Source organism: Lissotriton vulgaris, chromosome 4_1 (genome assembly GCF_964263255.1).
Source record: "Lissotriton vulgaris chromosome 4_1, aLisVul1.2, whole genome shotgun sequence".
Classification (NCBI taxonomy): Eukaryota; Metazoa; Chordata; class Amphibia; order Caudata; family Salamandridae; genus Lissotriton; species Lissotriton vulgaris.
The window spans coordinates 1,000,088,273-1,000,113,196 of NC_141691.1; positions in this window are offsets into that span (position 1 = coordinate 1,000,088,273).

Here is a 24,924-nt window from a genome sequence, read left to right on the forward strand (position 1 = left end):
GCAGTTGTTGATTGTTCTCAGGGTGCTGTAGAGGCGGACTGCCCTGCTGTACTTACTTGCTCCCTCATCATCTGATTGTAGACCATTTCAAGAATTGTTTTTAAATGTTTCCACATGGAACTTGTCCCTTGTGAATATTTTTTTACAGTGCCACTGGATAACTGTTTGCTACGAATACTACACTGCACATATTTAGCAGTAACCTTCCTTTACCCTGAAGGTATTGTAAAATGCTTCCAGACATCACTTTGTTTTCTCACAGGTGGTGTATCTTCCTCCTCATCCTGAATAGGTTCTGAATGTCCATCCTGGACAGAAAATGAATCTTCAGCCATTCTTTCAAATTAGTCACAAAAGTAAACAAACAAATGTGCACTGCTTCCAAAACCTCTGTCTACAGAGATCAATGGATAAATGACTGTTTTGGTGTCTGGTTTTACATGTACATGCGTGGGGTCCTAATGTGCTCAATCAAAAGGCAAGGTTTGGGTGTGTCAGTGAGGGAATTTGTAATTCCAGTCCATAGATTTGCAAAGTTACGAAACTCGTAAAACAATGAACTTTCTTGACAAACAGATACGCAGTACCATATATATACTTATGAATATATGTTTATACTGATGTCATTAATGAAAGTAGAAGGATGTACATATTTAAAGTAATTTTAAAAAATGTTGGCGAATCAGCGAATTACAATTCGAGGAATCATTGCAATCAAGTGATCAGAGTCAATACCTATAGATTATGAGTACTTCCGTCTATGGTTTGGGACCCCCGGAAGTACCCCGCTACCAAAAAATTATTGAAAAAAATGCAACTTGTTCAATTACAATTACAAAAACATTATATATTTTACATTAGGTACATATCTGGTTTTTACCTTTTAAAATGTGTATAAAGCAGCTTTATAAAAAAAGTCTACAGTTTAAAAAAGAAATATTACTAAATTAAAAAGCAAAATAAATTGTAGTATGCTTAGTACTAAAAAGAAACCCTAGAAATTAACTCAAAAACTAAATATTTCAGGGATTAACGGGCACATGCATCAAAGATATTTGCATTCGCAAACGGTGCGAATCGCTAAATTCGTCCGTTTGCGAATGCAAAATCATGTTTTGGGATGCATCATGTTATTACTAATTTCGCAATTTTAGGAATCGCAGATATGTTTTGCGAATTCCTTAAATATTCACATTTTTTAAGGAATCGCATTTTGAAGGTGCAAAACGGCATGCACCAAAAATCGCAATTTGCGAGTCCTTAAGAAATCGCAAATTGCATTTCTTATATTTAGAAGCCCTCTGACCAGGTGGTAATTTTTTTCACATTTTGAAAATCAGGTGAAACTCATTTCTAGTGTATAAAAGGTGTGTGATAATGCAGTTTAGACTTTTCCACAATGGCTGCTATCATTGCATTTGCACGTCGGAGGAGGTTGAGAGCTGCTGCAAGGGGAAGAAGGATGATCAATGAGAGGATTTTTAGAGTGCGCATTACTTTGTTTGGGCAGACTGAGGCAGAAATTTATGACAAATACAGGCTTAATGGGGATTCAATTTTAGAGCTAATAGCAGATTTGGACCCTTTTCTGCAAAGACAAACCCTTAGAACCCAAGCCATTCCCACTCATGTCCAAGTACTGTGTTCCGTTCACCTTCTTGCCTCAGGGTCTTTTCAGGGTGTCATTGCTATTGCTGGTGGAGTGTCGCAGAGTGCCCTATCTAGATTTTTCAGTAACTTTTTAAATGCCATGCTACATAGGATTAGACATTACATCTCTTTTCCAAATACACAACATGAAATACTGCAAACTAAGTTAGACTTCTACAATATTGCTAACTTCCCTCATGTAATTGGCTGTATAGATGGCACACATATCCCATATGCCCACCCTCAGAAAATGAGTATATATTTCGCAACAGGAAATGCTACCGTTCCATGAACATACAAGCAGTGTGTAATGCCAAAACAATATTCACAGATATAATGGCTAGCTACCCTGGTAGTGCCCATGACTCTTTTATTTTCAGACATAGTGCCATCCATAGGCGACTGCTAGCTGGAGAGTTTCATGATGGTTATTTGCTTGGTAAGTAACATAACATTTTTGTATATTAAAAACAAAACATGCTACTATAGGGTCATAATCATGCATTTTGTTTCCTTTTCCTTAAACCCAAAGGTGACAGTGCATATGGAGTGAGATCATTCATACTTGCACACTTTCTAAATCCATCTACCCGCAAAGAGCAGCAGTATAACCAGGCCCATATTGCCACTCGTAATGTCATAGAGAGGGCTTTTAGTGTCATGAAATCCAGATTTCGAATTCTGCATAAAACAGGAGGAGCATTGCAATATAGGCCAGATGTATGTTGTAAAATTGTTGCAACTTGTGCCATGCTTCACAATGTAGCCACCAAGAGAGGCCTGGAACTTGATATAGAGGAGGATTTTCCTAACAATGACAATCAACCTCAGCAACTTCTAGCAAGAGCACATGGACCAGACGCAGCAGAGGGTAGGAGGAGGAGGGCGGAGATCACTCAACATTACTTTTAACAGAGGTATGACGCAGCAAATGTTTATAGTGTGCTAACATGTTTTGTTTATTAAGTTCATAAACACAAGTGTACTTTGAAAAATTAAGACATTTAATTTGTTTCTTCACAAACTAAATTATAAAGCATTACTTTTCAAATTGTCAAGAAATCTTTACTTCTCAATAACTAATTGAATGAACTGGAGAGGTCAGACATTTAATTTTTTTCTACCACGCACCCCTAAAGCCTTAGCTGATGTAGTAGCTGTGCCAATGTCTTCACCAACTGCTGATTCACATTTTCTTTTGCTATGGCGTTTCCCAACTTTACTGCTACTTCCTTCAGCAATATTACTTTCAGTAACGTCAATTGGAGACCCTTCCTTGCACAATGTTTTTGAAGTACTATTTTGCATCTCATTTGCAATGGTTTCAAGTGCATTCATCCCTCTGGAGATGTCCCAACAGCACTGTGAGACATCCTTCTGCATGTCCAGGATTGCTTTAACGAGCTGAGCATTGGTGCGGCACATCATATTCATTGACCTACAAGAAGCCTGATTACTTAACATTGACCTAATACATCTTTGGGTATTTGCAATATGCTGACTCTGCATTGTGCTGCACATAGCTCCCATGGCATGTGCCATGCGGTCCAGTTTGTCTGATTACACAGGTTGGGCTTTTTCAATTACCTTAGTCATGTGAGTGAGAGTACTGCTAATGGCACTGATGTCCTGAGTGACCTGATTAAATTTCCCCTTTATCACCCTTAGGTCTTTCCCCTGCAGACGCTGAACTTTGAGCAGCTTCAGTTCAACTGCACTGGCACTTGTGTCTCCATCTGTGGATGTACTGCGCATTGAAGGGCGTGCCCTCTGCCTCACAAATGGCTGGATCCTCTGTCGCCTGCCTAGTTGACTTGGTCCCAGAGCTGGGGTTTCTGACAAGTTTTGAACTTCAACTGTAACATTAGTATCCTCATCACTATCTGACTGTTGTATATGACGCACTCTGCGCTGTGAAGTTTGTATGCTGCACTGTGGGTGAAGCTGATCCAGAATTCATTATAGCAGAGTTCAGTAGATTCTCAGTAAATGACTCAGCGTAGTCAATGAAGTCAGTCTCCACTTCTGCATCTAAGAATGAAAAGAGTTGAATTTTTTTAACATTTCTAAAGTGTACCACATGTGTTGTCATTTGAAATAAAAAACTTTCAGAAACATACTCTTGTGTCAAGCCGAATTATTTTCCACAACTAAATCATGTCTGGGTAATGTTTTTAAAGTTTCAGAAAAAGCATTTCAGTTAGCTTACTGTGAATGAAACTACAACTTCCATGATGCACTGCTTTTCCCACTGAAGAACTCATTAAATTAACAGACTTCCTGAAAAAAGCACAACTACAGCACAGTATAACACACCAGGACATGTGTGTCACACTAACAACAACTACACATTAAAAAATGGCAAGTTCTTACCTTGAGATGGTCCTGGTTGATCTGAAGTATCAATGTGAATTACACCAATGACCGCTTCAGTTGAAAGGATCCCTTCAACAAGGTCCTCCAGAGGGGTGTTTGGCCTGTCCCTGGGAGTCCCTCTGCCAGTTTGGTTTGCAGACTTGGTGCGTGTCGCAATTTTCTCCTTGGCCCGACTACGCAGGTCATACCATCTCTTTTGAAGGCTGTTGATGTCCCTGTGCGCTACACCAACTGCATTAACTTTGGATTGTATTCCAAGCCAAATTTTCCTTTTTACACCTTCAGGGAAAGCTTTCCAAAAAGCTGATCATTGTGTGCAGTCACCTCTTCAATCAGAATCTCCAGCTCCAGATCGCTAAATTTTACTTTTCTTTTCCTGCCATGTGGCTCCTCAGAAAGATTTTCTGCCATTTCAAAATCCACAATACACACAGAGAGCCTCTTACTGCTCCAGCAGGCTGAGTTCCAACTGACAAATGCCTCTCCAGCAGTTCAAACTGGGCCTCAGGTGGGTCTAATTGGTTTCAGATCTTGCAGGCTGTGATTTGAATGAGATGCATCATGTGCGTAAAATCGAATTGCGAAATCGCATCTGCTAATTCGCAATTAAGAATTCGCATTTTTCCTGCGATTCGGTAAAAATTGCGATTTTTACCGATTCGCAAGAAAAATGCGAATTACTTGATGCATAGCTTTTTGCGAATCGGTATTTGCGATTCCCTATTTTTCGCAAATACCGATTCGCAAAAACTAACATTGATGCATGTGGGGGATAATTCTTTGAAAACCATCGAAAATCAGCTATTATAGTTACCTGAGCGTACTGTATCATACTCCCGCAATGCACTCCTTGTGACCTCACGTATTACATCACTCATGACACGATCAGTGACATCACTCATGACATCAACTATGACATCACTCGTGACATCACCTATAACATCTCAAATGACATCACTGATGATATCTCAAATGACATTACTGAAGACATCACTGATGATGTCATCAACACTCACACACCTACTTATTGATTCATAGAGACTCTCAAATATATGCTCACCCCTACAGCCCCTAACTCACATATATAACCACTCATCACCTACTCACTGACCAATACAACCACTGACACATCCAGTCATACAGATCTACAGACACTTACACACCCACTCATACCCCCATACAGCAATTTTCATACTCAATCAGTCACCTATACAAAAAGAATCAGTGTTCTCTCTGGCAAAGCAATTGTGCTCCACTTTGAGCAAGTGACAGCAAAATGCTCTTGCTTCTTCATAGCGGAGCACTGTTTGCTATGGCTTGGCGGGAGCAGTTAATCTCCAGTCAAGACATAGCAAACAGCTATGTCCCAGGGAGCCAGCCCTGGGAAGTGGTGGGCTTTTTGTTAGGATCTGCCCTGGGGAGATGGTGAACCACACAGCCCCCCTACAATTAAAAAAAATAGTTTTGGCCTGTGGGGGGTCTATGAGGGTCTCCCATGTAAAAATTAAACAACCCCAGGGAGGGGGTTGTCCCCAGGGCAGGGATGGTCCAGGAGGAGCCCCATTTCATTACAATAAGCTTCAGGGATGTGGCAGTCCCAGGGGCTGTGGGGGTGGCCATATGGTTTTCCCCTGGATTAGTTTTAGAAATAGCCCTGGGCAGGTGGCAGTCCCCAATACAGTGGGGGGACTGTGCAGGCCCTGGCATCATTTTATTATTGTTTGCCCTGGGGAGCTGGTGGTACTGGGGTCATCTCCACACATAATTACACTACACTGCTCCTGGGATTTGGCCCACCCAGGGCTTTCTATAAAAAATGTACAGGAGCCTGCAAGCCTTTTTTAAAATTTTGCCTCAAATCCGTGGGCCCACCTGTGAGTTCACAACAAAATTGAACAACAAATGGCTTGAACCCCTGATGGGGTCCCTGGGGATCCCCCACCATATCTGGAGGTTCAGGATATTCCTACTCTGCCCCCTTTTATCTATTTTTTTTTAATTGTGGGACTTGGTCCCAAGATGGTTGTTAACACTTCCTGGTTGAAGTGTTGGCAGCCAATCAAATTTCTGTAGGATCCACAAGTCGACTGCAAGGATCCTTATCCCCAGATATCTATATATTTTAAAGTTAAATAACTCTAAAACTAATGTATGGATTTACACCAAATAACAAAAAGAACACTTTTCTTGACCAACATCTGCCAAATTTGGTGTAATTCTGTTCAGCGGTTTGTGCTGTAGTCATGCTCAAAATTCCTATGGGAAAATGCATGGGGAAAACGTGTTTAGGGACCCCCCTTTTTTCTTGGCCCCCCGCTTGACCGATCACCCAAACCTTTCAATACAGCAGCTGAACTGACTAAAAAATGTTTGCAAAATTTGGGAAAGATTCCCCAAGCAGAGCCAAAGTTATTGGCTAAACAAACAAAACTTTTCGGGTGGAAAAACGGTCCTAACTATAACTACCTACTGGTAACTGCTTGCAAATAAATTTGGCTCCAAAAAGAGTGCTATTTTTTGCTTAGTTTTTTCAAAGGAAGTTTAGGGATTGTCCGTTATGTGGGGTAAGACAAAAAATGGGGTCCCAAAATGCTAAATGCCCTTGCAATGTCCATGGGGGGTTTTGAAAAGGGCTACAGCAAAAATGGCTGAATGAAACTGCATAAAATTTGGCAGGAAGCTTGATTTTGGTTCAGAATGTGTGCTTTTTGTAATTTGGTGTAAATTTGTTCAGTAGTTTTGGAGAAATGTACTGTTAAAAATATTTGTAAATCTGGATGGATGGGTTTGAGGGACTCTTCCTGATTCCAGCCAGCCCAACTTAAAAAATTGAGTGTCCTCCTGGTCCTAGGGAGCTTTTCTGTCCATGAGCCATCTTGCTCCTGCAGAAATGAAGGTCTCACAGGAGAGAGACATCTGATTGGCTGCCTGCAACATGAAAGAAAACATTCTGACTTTCATTACAGGAGTCCGGAGACTTAGTCCCCTGCCCTTAACATGAAAAGAAAAAAAACAATATAAGGGGGCAGGGTAGTATTATCCTGCTGCAATAGCCCTTGTGGGGGTTAGATCATTCTGGGACTTACCCTGGGGACAATTTTTTTTTTTAAATTGCTGCAATCTTGTGGCACTCCTCCGGGATCCCAGCACCCAAAAAATGGATGCTGCCATATGTTTAATGTTTAAATGACTTCTGAGTTGGGCCCGGTATTAGAGGTCAAAATGTGTCAGTATTTGGGGAGGTGGAATGCATGGAGACCCCCTCTCTGAGCCAATTAAGGGTCTAGGGACGAATCCCCTAGGGCCAAACATATTTATAAAAGGGGAAGGGGGCTTGCTGTCACCTTCCCCAAACTTCTTTGACACCCCGGGAACACCCTCCCTGGAGCTGCTTTGTTGTTCATGGAGAATGGGGTGCACTGCCCCCCTCTCCGACCCTTTGCAGGCCCCATCTATCTGGGCCATATGTCCCCCATTCCTAACCCATGAAGGGCCCGGGGACCCATCCATTTCTAAGGAGGACAGTGCAGCTCCCTACCTGTGCCGGTATTGACCCTGGGGACTCCAACCTCTTAGGACTGAGACTGCACAGTGTCATGTGGAGCCCACCACTGAGGTTTCCTGCCCGGGAGAGTGCAGGCATACCCTGGCCTCCACTGTCCTGGGCGGGGAACTCAACTTTGGTCTCACCCTGCAGGAGCTGTTACAAATTCCTTCTCCTGCCTGGGTGGGAGCAAAGAGAAAGTACTGGTTCACATAGCACCCAAGATAGGTAAATGCAGGGAGCCAGTGGGGACCTTGGGGACCTTCGGGCTCCTTGGGAAGCCCCCAATGACCCCTACTTTGTGGGTGCCCTGGGTAGGCACCGGAGTATCCACTAACACTTTATAAAGTGCCCAGCTCCCACAAAGGAAGCTGAATGCCTTCATGGGGACCCTGGGTATACCCCCATTGCCCTCAACTAAAAATGAAGCCATAGGTGTCACTGGTGGCATAGGGCACCCACTTGATAAAAAAATTCAGACTCCCTCTGCACACATGAAGTGTACTGGCTGGGAAACCAGCTGGGGCAACGGGGGCCCTATGCTCCCCAAAGGCCACCAACTAAAATTTAGCATGTTGGTGTCCTAGGTAGACACTGGGACCACCTCAAAAATATAAAAAATTATAACACCCAAATTAAGTGAATAATAAATAAACTGCACGAGCCGCTCATTTAATATTCATTGCTCGTTGAAGGAGCACCCCATACCCAGCGAGGGATATTTACATCTTATTTTACTTTGTGATGTCCCTAGAATGGGCAGGGGCACCACAAATCATTTTTTTCATGTTGTGAGGGGCTGCAGGGAGTGCAGCAGTCCCCCAGCAACATTAAGTTTCATCGGTCATGAAATTCGTGATCGTAGGCAAACTTACCATCTTTTTTTTCAAACTCTTAGCCAGAGATCAGTGCTCTTCATCTGGAATGCATGGCCCTCTTGTGGTTTTTTATAATTGTGTTTAAAAAATGTAAAAAGAAATACTCACGGACATGTTGATTATGTTTTTTGATTAAAACCTTATCAAACATTTTTATAATTACTATTTTTAAACATTATTCTGTAAATTAATCAAATTTGCTTTTGATAAAAATTAATGGGGATTTTTGGACAAAATTATAGGTTTACTTTATATATTGATCTGCTCACCCCTTGATAAAGTCAATAGGTCCACCTTTAATATTTTGTTGCTGTGACTCTTTGACAAAGTCAGTTAGTCTGTCAGCGTATGGACAAGCCCTGCAAGACCGGCTGCATGCTGCACATGCTAGAAGGTTGTGTTCTGGAGGTAGAGTGCTTATTGTGGGTTGGGTGCAGGGCCTGGCCACAGGCCCAATGTTGCACCCAACCCCATGCTGCTCACATGCATGCTGCACACACTGGGGTAGGACTCTCTCAGGGGGTTGAGCATAGGACCTGGCAATTCACGGCATGAAGCTGATTGCCCTGGAGGAGTTGGACGCAGGGTGTGGGGTTGGCTTGACATATAATAATAAAATATTACTTTATGTTAAATGATTTTGTTTACATTAAAAAAACCTTAGAAATGTGTTGAAAAAAACTAAAGTTGAGGTGACATAATAGTTGAGAATAACAATTATATCGTATTTTACTTTAACAATAGCCTTAGAAATTCACTGAAAAAATGAAGGTTAAGTGACATTATAGTTAGGTGAAAATTTCATTGACAAAAAACACTGAAATTCACCAGCTATAGTTATCTCAGGTAACTATAAGCCATGCACTAAAGTAATTATAACTCATGACCTCACGATGTACTGTTAATTACCCCACATATTACATCACTCATGGCATGATCTATGACATCATTGATAACATGGCTGCAACACCTGAAATTACATTATTGATGATAAGACTGTGAGTGAGTGGCGAGAGCGTGAGTCATAGTTACGTTGGGGCACGAGTTATAGTTCTCTGACATAACTATAACTGGTGAATTTACAGTGGATTTTTAAACATTACATTGTCACTAAATTTACACCTAACTATAATGTTACTTCATCCTTTGTATTTTGCAGTGAATATAACTATAACTCGCACCTTTTCTATGCTCTGCATATACTATATCAAATCACATCACTAAGAGCATGTTTAATCATAGCATTCATAACAACACTCATAACATCTCAAATGACATGATTTATGACAACTTTTGACTCTAAGCAGTTCATAGCCACATTCTAGGCTGTTTCACAAAGAGCCTCCGCAGTGGTGGCAATGGGAATTCTCATTGAGGAGATTCTGCCATGAGTGCAGAGACTCCTTGTGAATCGGGCCTTCAGATACTAACATTGGGTTATTCTCTTTTTATGTGAACCACCCTCATCATGCTTCATTCTCGTTTCTTCTATCCTTCATCCAGACTGACATGAGCTTGAGTCCATCACAAGCACTGGTGGCCTACGTGACAAAAGAAGTAAATCACAATCAACAATGGGGTGATCCCTAACTCTATTTGACTGTACAGAGGAGCAGCACTTTTCTGGGTTGCTTTCAAGCTGTATTCAGAGCTTAAAGAATATTTAGGGGTCCCTGTGTATGACTTGTGTCTAGTGAACTTATACCTCAAATTTCCCTATGAGCCACAACCAGTCTGATACTATTCATCGAAGCTATCTGATTCACTGGGTTCTGAGGCATTAGCAACACATCACTGCTACCTCCAAGCCACAAGACATCTGATAGACGGGTACACCCTGACCATAAACCATAATTTGGCACAAGGTGTACCTGTACACACACCTGCACTGAAAACTATATAATGAACACTAAGAACTGGGATACAAATGTTTAAAAAATATCACTGGTTTCCACATGTTGCACCAAGTGTGTTGATGTAATTTATTTAAAAATTGAGATCAGTTAGCAAATACGGTTAGTTATTGTGGGCAGTGGAGCGTAGGTCATGTGTTGTAGTGAGTGGATCAGCATTTTGATCCCCTATCCTAACATAACATTGTTCAGTTATTTCCTGAGAGAGAAGATCACAATATGTGCAATGAGAACAATGCTTTGTGATCAGCACAGAGTAAAAACAATTATACACTGATACCAATAGATATACATCCATTTTGAGTATAGGTTTGTGAATTTTTGCTGCACTTCTAGGATGGCATCTGCAATGGTTGAAGGTTCATAGGAATGCTTAAAGTTGTGAGTCTAACACATTCCAAAGTGCACGTGGCATACTATTACACATGTGAAAATAATTTCTACAGTGGACTTATACCTACTGTTGATTTCAATTCCCAGGAGGAAAATATGTTTGCCTTTGGTGAAGCCCCTTTCCCTAGAGCCCCACCTCTTTGGGATGCTCTTTGCCAACTTGTCTCCATGGTATTGAATAACTCCTCGCCTTAAGTAAAGTAGATCAACAACTGATTCCAGAGTCAGAATAGAAAATGACAAAATCTGAGAATGCTCACACATTTATGCTTTTTTGAGAGTACATAACGATTCCTCGAGACACTGCTCTGGATCAGTGGAGAAGTGTGGCTCAAGTGGTTGGAGCGGCAGACCCTGATGCAGAGGTCTGACCCGGACCAGGGTTCAATTCCCCACCTCGGCGGGTCTTGGGCTCAAATTTCCCCGGACCTGACAATTCTCGCCTCGGTGCTGATTCCAATCATGGAGTCCCACTCTGTAACTCTGGGCAATAGCTTGCTTAATCTCCACAACAGCCCCTTGCAGCGGGATGCCTGGCTTTCACCTTGGGGATGCCCAGTAATGGGTTATCTCGCAGGGGAATACCAGGATGGGTTCCCTAAGCAAGCGCTGGGATGCTTTTGGGCAGCCATGCGCTCTACAAATCAAATTTCATTTCATCAATTCCTTCCTGCCCAAAAGAGTAGATTTTGACTACTTCCTAATAGAACCACTTGCTTAATGGAGCTTGAGGAGGCCCCCTGCAAGGTATGTAAGGGGCTCCCTTCGGACGCAATCAGGAGCTCTCCAGCCAGAGTTTTGCCCTGAGTGAGCCCCCTGGAGCTTGGGAGCCCACCTGCACCACGGGTGCTGCTGGGGCCTGTGTTAGGCCACTAAATAAAACACCATACAGGTCTTATAAGATATGTCATTAAATGGATGTAAAGATGAAACATCATTTGCAGTTGTGAGTTGAATTTATGCATGCAAATGCCTATGTGAATTAGGCCCATAAATGTTGTCAATGCTATCTGTATTTAGTTCTCTACCCTAAGTATGACGTTAGTTTTTGTGTCCTATCAGAGCGAATCACAATCCAATTAGTTTGTGAACAACTGATTATGAACAGCACTGTGATACCAGCAACTGCAATGATCATGGAATAGTAGCCTGTGCGAGTACCTCAAATTGTTGATACTTTTGTTCTACTTCAGAGTTGGTCTTGAGGTATAAAAAGCCATACAAAATTTAGGCAAGCTGCTTTTCATGCATTTAGCACAGTTTTTTTAAATTTAGAGATAAGTGGTATTTCGCAGTACCAGAAAGCTTTGCCCAGCACACTAATAAGTCTGAACAATTGGGTGTAAACACCATTTCTGCCTGTTCTTGCACATTTTTTCTAAATTGACAGTAATATCATGATTACCAGTTGTAATGGTATTAGAGAGGCAACAAAGTTTAAATGAGTGCTGCTGTGTTCATTGTTGGAACTTTGTTTATGGTATTGTGTTATTAATTAATTAATGTGGAGAAGTGTGGCTCAGGGGTTAGAGGCGGCAGACCCAGAAGCTGAGATCGGCCCTAGACCAGGGTTCAATTCCTCGGCGGGGCTTGGGCTAAAAATTCCACAGACTCGATAATTCTTGCTCCGGTGCCTTCTCGACTCTGGGCAATAGCTTGCTTAATCTCCACAACGGCCCCTCGCGGCGGGATACCTGGCTTTCACCTTGTGGATACCCTGCTGGGGTTATCTCACAGGGGAATACCAGGACGGGTTCCCTAAGCAAGCGCCGGGAAACCCACTGTGGGTAGCTGTGCGCTATATAAGCTCAAATACATTTACATTTTACATTTTTAATTATTTTGCTCTTTTCTGTGGATATATTTCTGAGGTATTATTAAAGGTTTGTCAATTAACTAAGTGATAAATCTGGATGGACATTCCGTCTTTATTGAGATTGAGAGACTGTGATACACTTTGACCCAGATGTATCAAAGGTTTTTACCCATTCTGTGTCTATGGGAAAAAGGGGTCATACATATGGCCGAAATCTATTCTCAGCGTTTGCACACTCTTCTTTGAGCTAGGCCTTGCTAGCTCAATAAGCTTTTTCGAAAATCATGGAGACTCTTGAGGAAACTTTCAGTGTAAGACCATGCACCAAACAACCTTGTCGGCAAGGAACTTACGCATTATATTGAAATCAAAAAGGCTTGTAAAGCGCATAGCTACTCCCACAGGAGTATCCCAGCGCTAAGGTCAAGCTCCCGAAGGATACGTGTGAACGTGGAAGAACAGAAAAGCCACCTATCTGAAGAGCAAAGTTTTTAGTTTTTTCCAGAACAGAAGTTCTGTCTTAGATAGCTTCAACTGTAGTAGAAGAGAGTTCCATAGCTTGGATGTGAGGAAGCTGAAAGAGCTCCCCTCAATGCGAACTTTCTTCACTCCGGGAACATGCACCAACTAGGCATCAGAAGACCTAATTTGTCTCCAAGGAGAGTAAGATGATGTGGGTGAAGATAGGATGCACCTAACTGCCTGATGATTCTGTAACAGAAACAAAGGGCATTGAAAGGTAGGCATTTCAACACTGGCAGTCAATGGAGTTTGTGAAGTGCTGAGCCCAGGGATGCCACTTTTAGGTGGTTTCGGAAAAGCCGGGTTTCTAAGTTCTGAACCAATTGGAGAATCATCAGTATGGACCAGCAGACTCCCAAATAAAGGATATTGCAATAATCCAGCCGGGAGGTTACTGAAGCTTGTGTCACTGTCTTCTAGGCAGAATGAGGTAAGAAGCTGATGATATTTTTGAGTGATTTCAGGATCCCAAAGCAGTTACCTGCCAAAGCTGTGATTAGGCTGTCAAACCACATGCCTAGGTTCTTAACCCTAGGCTTTGGCAAAGCAAAAGAGTCCAGTGATACTGGTCACCAGTTGATATTGGTGGCCCCTATACTTTACCAGATAGAGAAAAAAAGTAGATACATATTCAATATAACTGCGCTCCGGTGATCTTTCATAAATTCATTGGATTGAGCAGCTGTGATAAACCACTCGATATAGCATCAATAATTGTGGGGAGGCATTAAAGAACACAGGATTGGATAACACTCAAATGTTCATCGGTGATGTCACCAGGAAAGTAATTGGAAATGTTCTGATGCATAAGAATAAGGCCTTTGTTATGAGTGGCCAGGCCTGTAAATTCTGATGGACTTTGTAAGTTGTTGGGCCCATCGGAATTACAAGTTTTGATTATCTCCGTGTGAAATAGAGCAGAACAAACACTGATTTCTGCATGGTATTTCCGAAAACCCAGCAATCCTTGCTATTTTCCTGCTTTGGGCATCATGTGAACCCTAGTAATAGCAATTTGAGGGCGGAAAATAATGGGGATTTTAATGGGCCACTCGCAGTGAGGGCCTAAGGCTTGGGTTAAACACTGTTTTTGCCACTGTTTAATTATTTTCTGATGTTTTCTATTCCAATACGGCATGAGTCGATAGAGTAATAGTGTGTAATTATTCAAAATTGCAAAGATTTAAGCATATAAACTTCCCAAAAGTAAACATTAGATTCTACTTTTCCCCACGATATGTTGAACTGTGCTCTTCTTGTAAGAAACACGCTGCTCTCTAGATCAGATGCAGAAACAAGAGTCAGTGATTCAGCTGCTACAGTTCGAAGGAGGGGGTAACTATAGAAGCCCCGTGGACGTGCCTGCAGAGTAGAGAGTGACAGGCATGCAGTCTCTTGACCTTCATGTCTCAGGACCCTCAGCATCAAGTGATGTCACCCAAGGGCACATCACTTTCGACATATCCTTCCCGATAACTGCTGCTTTGTACTTCCAAAGCCCCTGCCATCACGTTTCTTCAACACCAGCAGTGGTTCCAAAACGTCTGTGAAACAAGGTTTTGGAGAGCGCTCATTGACCTTTTACCTTAGGTTTGACCTCTTTCGAGACCTGGAGCTAAAGAGCTGGAGACACTGAGATTAAGCTGGAGAGCTCGTCTCAGGGAGGCAGTTGACAGTGAAGAGGCCTTGGAAAAAGAGCTCATCTGCTTGTCCAATCTGATAAACATACCATGAGTTAGTCTATCCAGGCACACTTCTGTCTAGTTAGACACACAATGGGAAAACAAATAGCATTACACTCAAACGCCTGATGCTAGCTGCCAGGATTAAGACATTCACATGTGTTTTGAGCCACCTCAGCTCTCGTGATGATTCTACTGCTGGAAAAAAGGTGAAATTTGAACATGGAGCTTCCCCCGATGTTCATACATCTTGTAGAAAAACTCGAGGGGCCTTATTTACACGAAATTACATATAACTGCATCAAGGTGACGATGTGTCAAAAGTTCTTGTGCCTGCATCAAAAAACCCAATGACTCCATAGAGGCACCGCATTTACAATACAGGGATCCATGGTGCAAGGTCCCAAGGATGCGTCAGAAATTCTGACTTATCTGAGGGTAGGATGCTGCAAGGCATCCGGCCTAAAAGTGGCACGTTACTGTAGTTGATCATGAGACTGACGCAACTACAGCAATGCGTCAATTTTGACTGACGCAAGTAGCCTCATGTGTGGGGACCAATGTAACAGAGCGTGAATAGGTGAAAACTCACCCTGCACTCTATTAAATTGGCCCTGGATCTCACGCATACAAGTGGGCATTGTGTACTTATGTGTACCACTATGCCTACGTATATGTGACTATGTGAAAATACAATGTGAGTGCACACAAGTCTGTGATGGTGAGTGATGTGATATTTACTGGTTTAACTACCTTATATGTGCACTTATCTGTTGAGAGGATGTGACTTGATTGTAGATTACATTGTTGCGAGTCACTTCAGCTGGTCACAAACCTATGCCACAATCAATGCGTCATTCCTACGCCTGGGTTTTGGAGGAATAGTAATTTTGACTCATCTAAATCTCAGCTGCAACCTTCCTGGTGATGCGTCACTTTTGCTAAGTGTCATAAATACAACTGCATTTGTTTACAGGGGATTTTAGGTGGGAACGCCTACTTTGCATACATTAAAACTAACGTGATGCTGCTCATTATAATGAAGGTAGAAACCGACGCAGGTCGACAAAAAGTGACACATCTTCCTAGGTGCGTCACCTTGTAAATATGGAGCAAAGAAAGTGCAGCTGCTGCGTACAAAAAAAACATGGTGGAGCAGCGGCGCAAGCTCCTTGTAAATATGCCCAGAGATTCCAATGTTGTGACTTCCTTGTCACAGTCTTCTGTTCCCTGGAAACATGTCACTTCTCGTTCCAGTATTGTCAGCTGCAGGAATGGTGGCAAATTGCTCTACGTTGTTGTTTTCAGGGGCGTAGCTATCAATGGTGCATCAGGTGTTGGGGCACCAGGGACCAGAGACTTAAGGAGCCCAGTGAAGGTGGATTTTTTCTGTATTTTAGTACATGACCAGCTATCAGGGCTCCATTTTCCTTGCTTGCAATTGGACCCATGAACACTTGATATGTTAGTGGTTGTTTTCAGTATCAAAACTAAAAGATGCTGAATACATCAGTTCGGTTAATCTGGCCTACTTTGACTGTGAGACCGATTTACAAAGGATTTTTTAAAGTTATGAGTAAAACCAACAACTGGAAAAAGAAGTAACAGTCCTATGTTTGCAAATCAAATTGTAAGTAGGTAAAGTATATTGTGATTGACTCAAGCATATGGCACGTACACATACTGGTTAACCTTCTACGTATTTTACACGGTTCTGGAAAGTACTGTGTAGAGCAGGGGTCTTCAAACCGGTCCCGGAGGGCCGGATCCATGCCAGATTTTTTGGATATCCCCATTGAGATACATGTAGTAATTTTAAAAATCTCGCATGGATCCGGCCCTCCAGGACCGGTTTGGAGACCCCTGGTGTAGAGGGTGGTAAGCGTTTTTCCTACAAACTTCAAATAATTCTCAGGAAAACTGCAGTTTCTACTGATAGTTCGCAAAACTGCTGGATGCTAACACAAGGCAAATGGAACAAGAGAAGATGACACTTATCAAGCAGCTGTGTCCACTTTTTATACATGAGTTCCCTCTAATTTCTCTCACAAACAAGGGGTGGCAACTCGGCAAGAGCTGCAGCTGGGTGAATAAATGGGGAATATGTCCTGTTAACCCGATGGGCCTGATTTAAAAACATACATTTTATTTTAGATCCACTCACATGCAGACCTACTCTTACACCTAAATGTAACTCTCCACTTATTTTGTTACTCACCATTTCTAAGTGGAGATTTACACCCAAGTGTAGACCTAAAAATACCAACCACCTCATTTGAGGAGAGTAGAGACTCCTATGACTGAATTCAAGCATAAAATGACTACTAGTGCATGTTAATTGATGTATCACTGCTGCCTGCACCAAAGCGTGATTCCTGCTTGGTGCATCAACCATGGCCTTCACCGAAGGCTCCAGCTTGCCGTAGCAGTGTGTAAGAAGAAGCACGCTGCATGAGTCTCAAGTACCTATCACTGACGTCCGTATTGCTGGCTCTGACTCCGATGCAGCACCTGCTTTGTAACTGTGAAATTAATGCAGCACATGCTTTGCCACAGTTGAATCAATCAGCATGTCTGAACTTTTGAAGCTTCGACCCTGGCACTGACTGTTCCTCAACACTGCACCTCAGTAACGGACCTAGGCTGCATGTCCCCTTCCCTGCCAGTAAGGAACCGACTGATTACTTCCCCTGCCTAGTGGTATGGAGCCAATGCCTCACCTCCCCTGCAGCAGTAAGGAACTGATGCATCCCCTGCCTTGGGTAGTAAGGAACCAATGAATCATTTGCTTTTCCGGTGCCTCACCTCCCATGTGCCTTGCCTCGGCAGTCGGCATCCATTGATTTCTATGGACTAAACTTGCTTAATCATTTTAAAGTGATATTTGACATGTGTATGTTGGATTTTTGCCATTTTGTCATTTTGTTCTTGTTCTTGTTTTATTCAGATACATTTTGGCTATTTTTCCAAACTGGTATGGGCTCCTTTTGTATTATTTTCACTGTGTTATTGTGTGTGTATGTGTGTGTGTGTATACCAGGGGTCTCCAAACCGGTCCTGGAGGGCCGGTCCATGCCAGATTTTTTAGATATCCCCATTGATATACATGTAGTTATTTTAAAAATCTGGCATGGATCCGGCCCTCCAGGACCGGTTTGGAGACCCCTGGTGTAAACAAATACTTCACACATTGCCTCTGAGATAAGCCTGACTGCCCTCTGGTGAGCAGGGGTTATCTTAGTTGTGTGAGTACCTTACCCAGACTAGAGTGAGGATTCTTACTTTGATGGGGTGCAAACCACTGCAAACTAGAGACGCCATTTCTAACATAAAGTTTAGGAAGAGTACCAAGCTTGAATCCCAGACTTGGCTTGAGTGTTTGGATACTTTTTTCAGTGCACTGGGTGGTTAGGTGAAATGCAGTGAGGTAACAGATTACCCGCGGCTGTACAATTTGTTTGTGTGGGAGCATTTGTCTAGTCTGTGTTTACCAGAGCTGTGTCAGCACTTGATGGACAGTAAGCTTATTGACCCCAGGAAGCTTGCTCAGGAGACAGACCGTTAGATGAGTTCCATGGTCCACAAGAGGTTGTATGTGGTAGACTCAACCAAAGGAGGGCAGGATCCCAAACAGAAGGAGTGGACAAAGAAAAAAGCTAAGGGTTCTCTAAAGGGCCCCAACATTGTTCCCAGGGTAAGGGTTCTCCCAACCCTTGTTGAGAAAAAGAAAAGTTGGTTCCCGTCAGAAAAGCCTGGCAAAAAAGGGACCCCTGAAGTGATTTGACTGTAGTCAAGAAGGCCACTTTGGAGAGAGTCCCAAGTGGAGATAGGCCCCCTCCAGTGAGCAGTCACAGGATGGCCAGAGTAGCACTTGGGGAAGAGTTGGTCTCAGTTAGTGATTGGGAGCCAGCTGAGGGAACCCTACTCTCCCAGGGTGAGGGTGAGGTGGTCTAGAGAAACCACTTGCCTGATAATACTAAAAAGTACAGGCAGTGGATGACCATCAATGGGAGGTGGGTGGAGGCTCTGAGAGACACTGAAGCCAGTATGACAACCGTGCACTGTCATCTGGTGTCTGAGGATCAGGATGTCAAGAATGTGGTCCATCAAGTTGTTGCTGTTGACAACAGTGAGCGCCAAGGGTTAGTGGCTCAGGTTCCCTTTTGAGTGGGTAGGTCTCAGGTTCTTTTCGGATAGCTTTGAGTTCATTTATGCCTGTTGATTGTCTGCTAGGCAATGCCCTGGAGCATTCCACCTGGAAGGAGATGGAGCTCGGGTTTCACTTGGAGTTGTTGGGACTGTCGTACTGGGCCTGCCTGATCACATGGTCCATGGCAGCCAGAGAGAGTGATCAGAAGGAGCTGTAGCCTAAAACAGTGGCCCTACTGTCTGCCAGGAAGAGGAGGGACAAGGTGCATGGGAAGCCCACTCCTGAGAATGTCAAGCCTGGATGGAGGAGGAGCCTGAGGGTGACACCCTGGAACCTACAGGGAAAGGTGTAGCTGAACTGGGGGATCTGTCTGAGCTGATCCATTGGTAGCGGGAAGGAAGCCTCACCAGGGAAGAATTCTGTGTGGTGCAGAAAGAGTGCTCAACTCTTATGCGTCTTTGGTAGCAGGCTGAGGACCAGGCAGATGGTAATGCCTCAGAATCTCCCAAGATCTATTGGGAGAATTATCTCCTGTATAGCGATCCTAAGGTCGCTGAACCTGTGGCAGCCTGTATGCAGGTGGTTACTCAGTACTTACGAGCCCTTCTACTGTGTGATGTGCCTCTGGCACATCATTTGGGACAGGACACGACCTTGACAGGATTTTAACCCACTTTTATTGGCCCCAAATGAGGAAGAACTCAGATGCGCACTGTAGATCTTGTCAAATCTGCCAGGCAAGTGGCAAAGCTGGAAAGAGGTGCAAAGCTCCTCTCCAACCATTTACTGTTGTGAGCACCCCTTTTGAGTGGGTGGGCATTGACATTGTGGGGCCTCTGGATATTAAGACAGCCATGGGCAACAGGTTTTTCTTGGTCTTGGTGGACCATGCCACCCGGTACCTGAACGATAACCCTCTGCACCCACACTGGCCAGGGCACTGATGGGGATTTTTACCTGCATGGGTTTCCCCTAGGAGGTGGTTTCTGACCGGGGACCCAACTTCATGTCTTAGTACATGAAGACCATGTGGAAGGCGCGTGGTGTTACCTACAAGTTCACCACCCCTTTCCACCCCCAGTTCATTGGGTTGATTGAAAGGTTCAGCGTACCCTGAAGGACATAATTATGGGTCTTTTAGAACCCATGAGGCGTGAATGAATGAATGAATGAATAAAGTCTTATAACGCGCAACTTAGCCCAAGGGCATCAAGGCGCCTAAAGGATGGTACAACTTGTAATATGAACCGGTACAGGATTACAGATAGGCCTCTGCAAAAAGACAGGTTTTTTGTGCTTTACGGAAGGGCAGAATAGATGGTTGCCCTTTTAATTCAGGGGGAAGAGTGTTCCACAACCTCGGGGCAAGAGAGGAGAAGGCCCTCCCTCCCCACCTGGCTTTAAAGACCCGGGGAACTGACAGAAGGTTTTTGTCGGAGGAGCGAAGAGCTCTAATGGGAGAGTAAGGAGATAGAAGGGACCTTATGCCTTCTGAGCTTGCTCCATACAAGGCCTCATGAGTAAGGCAAAGGATCTTGAAAGAGATCCTAGACTGGATGGTTAGCCAGTACAGGTTCCTCCTGGCTAAGGAGGCAGAGGGAAGGCTGGGTGCACCAAGAACAAGCCTGGCCGCCACGTTTTGCACTATCTGAAGGCGCTGGATAAGCTTTTTTTTTATGCCAGAATAGAGCGCATTACAGTAATCCAGTCTCGAAGAGACAAGGGCCACAACGACCTGCTTTCGGGCATCTGGAGAAAGGTAGTGTGCAACATTTCTCAGAATCCTAATGACACCACAGCAGGTGGAAACAGTCCTACTGACCTGACGGTCAAAGGAGAGTGAGGTGTCTATCAGCACCCCCAGATTCCGGGCGGATTGAGAAGGCAGGGGGCACACTCCGAGGGACGGAGGCCACCAGTCACCCCCACACCGCATGGGTGGGATGTCTTCTTACCATGCCTTCTGTTCATCTACAGGGAGGTACCACAGAAAGAGGTTGGCTTCAGCCCTTTTGAGCTTCTGTATAGGCACCCTGTAAGAGGACTTCTCAGTTTGATAAAGGAAGGCTGGGAAGAAGCTCCTAGAAAGCCACCTAAGGATGTATTCAGCTACATGCCGGCCTCACGGAACCAGACAGTGTGCTTCTGGAAACTCACCCAGGAGAATCTGGAATCTAGTCAGGAGGACATGAAATGCTCGTATCACCAGAATACCACTCGTTTTGACTTGTAGCCTGGCCAGAGAGTGTGAGTGATGGCCCCAGTAGAGCCCACTGCTGGTCTGGGACATTTGAGGTGAAGAAGTACAAGAGCAATGTCACCTACCTGGTGGACATGCAGACTCCCACGAACTCTTTGAGAGCCCTGCACTGAACTGCCTCAAACTGCATTTTGAGAGGTCTGAGTTGACCATGCTCTTGGTTATGGATGATGTGGTTGAGGAGGACAGTGAACCTCTCCCTGAACTCCTGTCTTCCAAAGACCAGGATGGGTCAGTAGAGGGTGTCATCCTCTCCCCCTATTTCGACCCTTGAACAGCAGAGAAACTGTCACCTGGTGCTGGGACAGTTTGCCTCTTTGTTCTCACTCATCCATGGAGTCACTTAATGGTTCACCCATGAAATTGACACTGGGGACAGCCTACCTATTAAGCACAAGTTTGTCTGATCGAGTGAGAAACCGCTTGAGGGTGAGGTCTTTAAGATGCTCGAGTTAGGGGTGATTGAGCCCTCCACCAGTGCTTGGTCCAGCCCAGTGGTTTTGGTACCCATGGATTCCCTGCCTGGTGTCACACTTGAACTGCGAATATGTGTTCCAATGCTATCACAAAGATGGGCGCGTACCCCATCCCCCAAGCAGATGAGCTCACTGATCGGCTGGGACGTGCCAAGCTTCTCAGTATGTTTGATCTCAAATCTGGGTATTGGCAGATTGCCTTAACCGAGGGGGCACAAAATAAGTCATCGTTCTCAGCACCAGAAGGTATCTACCAGTTCCGGGTTATACCTTTTGGGTAGAAGAGCGCCCCTGCCACATTTTAGAGGTTGGTTAATCAAGTACTGGCTAGGTTGCAGAACTTTAGTTTTGCATACCTTAATGACATTGCAGTCTTCGGCTCCAGTTGGGAGGACCACTTGTAGCATCATTAGAAGGTGTTGAAAGCCCTGCCGAGCTCAGGCCTAACTATCAAGGCCAGTAAGTGCCAGATAGGGCAGGGATCTGTGGTGTACTTGGGACACCAGGTAGGAAGTGGCCAGGTGGTGCCCCTACAACCCAAGATTGACACCATTCTGGCTTGGGCACCACCCAGAACCCAGACAGAGGTGAGAGCCTTCCTAGGTCTCACTGGGTATTACAGGAGATTCGTTAAGGGGTATGGACCATTGTTGCCCCCTTGACAAAGCTGACTTCCAGAATGCAGCCCCATCAGGTGATCTGGACTGAGGCGTGCCAGACCGCTTTTGACACCCTGAAGAATGCCATGTGCACACCGCCTATGCCTCTGTCTCCGGACTTCTCTAAAGAATTTGTGGTGCAGACTGACTCAGAGCATGGTATGGGAGCTGCTCATCCACAGCTAAATGAAGAGGGCCTAGATCAACCCGTAGCCTTCACTAATAGGAGTTTAATTCCCAGGGGACAGAGGTGGAGCACAATAGAAAGGGAAACTTTTGCTGTGGTCTGGGCACTGAAGGAGTGAGATTCCTAAACTGTTGAGGTGGTCAATCTCCCTACAGAAAATGGACTTTAATATTCCAATGAAAACCTTGGTAAGGCCCTTTCCTACCACAGATATCTCCTTATCCAGTCTGTGAGCTGATCTCCGGTTCAATATAAAATGTATGTTCAAATGAATCTCCAGGGTCCTGCTGCAATATCTAATTAGAGTTGAGTATTTTTATTTTGGAAACAAAGAAATTAATTGAACGTATAAAACCATAAGATTGTAAACCAATCAATGAAAGGTCCCTTTTTCCTTTACACTAGTTTCCAAATTTTCAGGTTTGGATCATGCTTATAGTTTCTTATCAGGCCAAATGTTCATCATACATAGCATGTTTGTCAGAAGATTACAACTTTAGAACCATTGGTAGTTCTGATCACTGTAGAACTAACTTTTGGACAGACTACACTTTGCAGTACAAAGTATTCTTTTGCAAGGGTAAGATGGTAACAAATAATTCTGAAAGGTAGAGACGCAATTGGTTACCCCTTACTGTAGCTTTATTTAGCCCTCTTTGCTTCATCTCAAACCTCTTTAACTATTCAGATCTCCCAAACAAGCCTGTCTGATACCCCTACCCTCATGTATCCCTCCTAGACTCATTAAATACCTCATCTTTCTCCCTAATCCACTTCTGGAGACTTTCTCCCCATCTCTTCTTTACTCATCCCAACACTCCTCCTACTGCTATGATCTCCCGCAAAAAAACTTTAAAGACCCTTCCTTCTCGCAACCCTCCACTATCCTTTTCAATCTAAATAACAGACTTGCATGTGACCCGCTCAAACTAATTTCACATTTCCCTATACTAATTCACCAGTAACCTTTTTTGGGTTCCGGAATAGTGTGCTACTCGACGAAAAACACTTTGATGCCACGAAAGGGGTAGTAAGTGCTATATAAATACAATTACAATACAATACATGTGGAACAACTTTTATTAGCCCAGCCTGCTTGATTTTTATATAGTGGTGAACTCATAGCTAGTACCCATTTAGCAGCATACAATTTCTTAAGTGCCTATAGGACTAATGAAGACAGATTTCAATTTTAACTTCCTCCCCTATCATGGTTCCTATTACAACATGTGAAGGCAAATCATCCTCAGACAATATTATAACATATGAGTTTGTTGATTGAGCTAAGAAAATGAGTGAGTTGGTCAATTCAGAATCCATTCAATTTGCAATCTCGTTTTATAAATTAACCCTTCCTCCCTCTTTGTTGAAGAAGAGTTTTGTCTTCAAGACAGCTATTGTGATTTCCACAATGCTTTCTAGTACAGCTTTTATCCATAGCCAAGTTTTTTTAGCAAGACTCTTATTTTGTGAGGCGTCCTGCCTTTGGTCCTGCCTACCTTCTTCTTTTGGATGTGCTGCTTTGTTCTGAACTTTCACCATCGCTTTTACCCCTCAAATAAGATTTCCCTTCTCAGCTCCTTTTGAAGAAAGGATACTTTTGTGTGAATCAGGTCTTTTATTTTCACAATCCTGTGAAGAGTGCTTCTTAGAGGATTCATTTTTCTCTGCCGTCCTAATAGCCTTCTTATTACTCATGTTATATCCCCCATTCTCTTAATCTCTATGACAATATTGAAATGTGTTTTTCCAGAATTGATTTTCACCCTGGGATCCCTCTGCACCCTGCTTCTTTTGGGGGAAGTTGACCTCATTTTTGACTTTAGGTGCAATGGTATCTCTGGTCTTTCAAAACAAAAACACACCTTGCACACCTGGCTATAAGTGCAACAGAGAAAAACTATATAGTGGCAATGAACGATATGTTGTGAAGCTAGTTAGAGCAGAAAAAGGAAGAAATCCTTTCAGGATGAGAAACCTCACTCACTGATAGGTGACATGCTTCATCATATGGGTTCCCTCCTCATACCTGGATTGAGAGGTCCAAGGTGTGGGCTGCGACTCCCCAACAGGGAGGAGTTGAGGTGTTTTCTCAGAGATGAAAGGTGAACATAGGTGGTGATGGGCAGAGAGCAAAAAAAGTGATGAATAAAAATATCTCTAGGGGTCCACTTAAACTTTACTCAGTGGCCTCTAGGATAAGGCTAAAAAGAGGACTGGGGATTAACCAAATATATCCCTCCGGAAGGGTCAACATGTTTCTGCCCTAGGTAGGTCCACTACAGGGATCCAGGGGCATTCATCATGACTTCAAGGTTAGGTAGTCACTCTGCAAGTATTTGTATTTAGTGAGAAAATCAATTAGACAACATATCCTGGCCACCACTGGATCTGAGCAGACAGTTTGGCGATGACCCG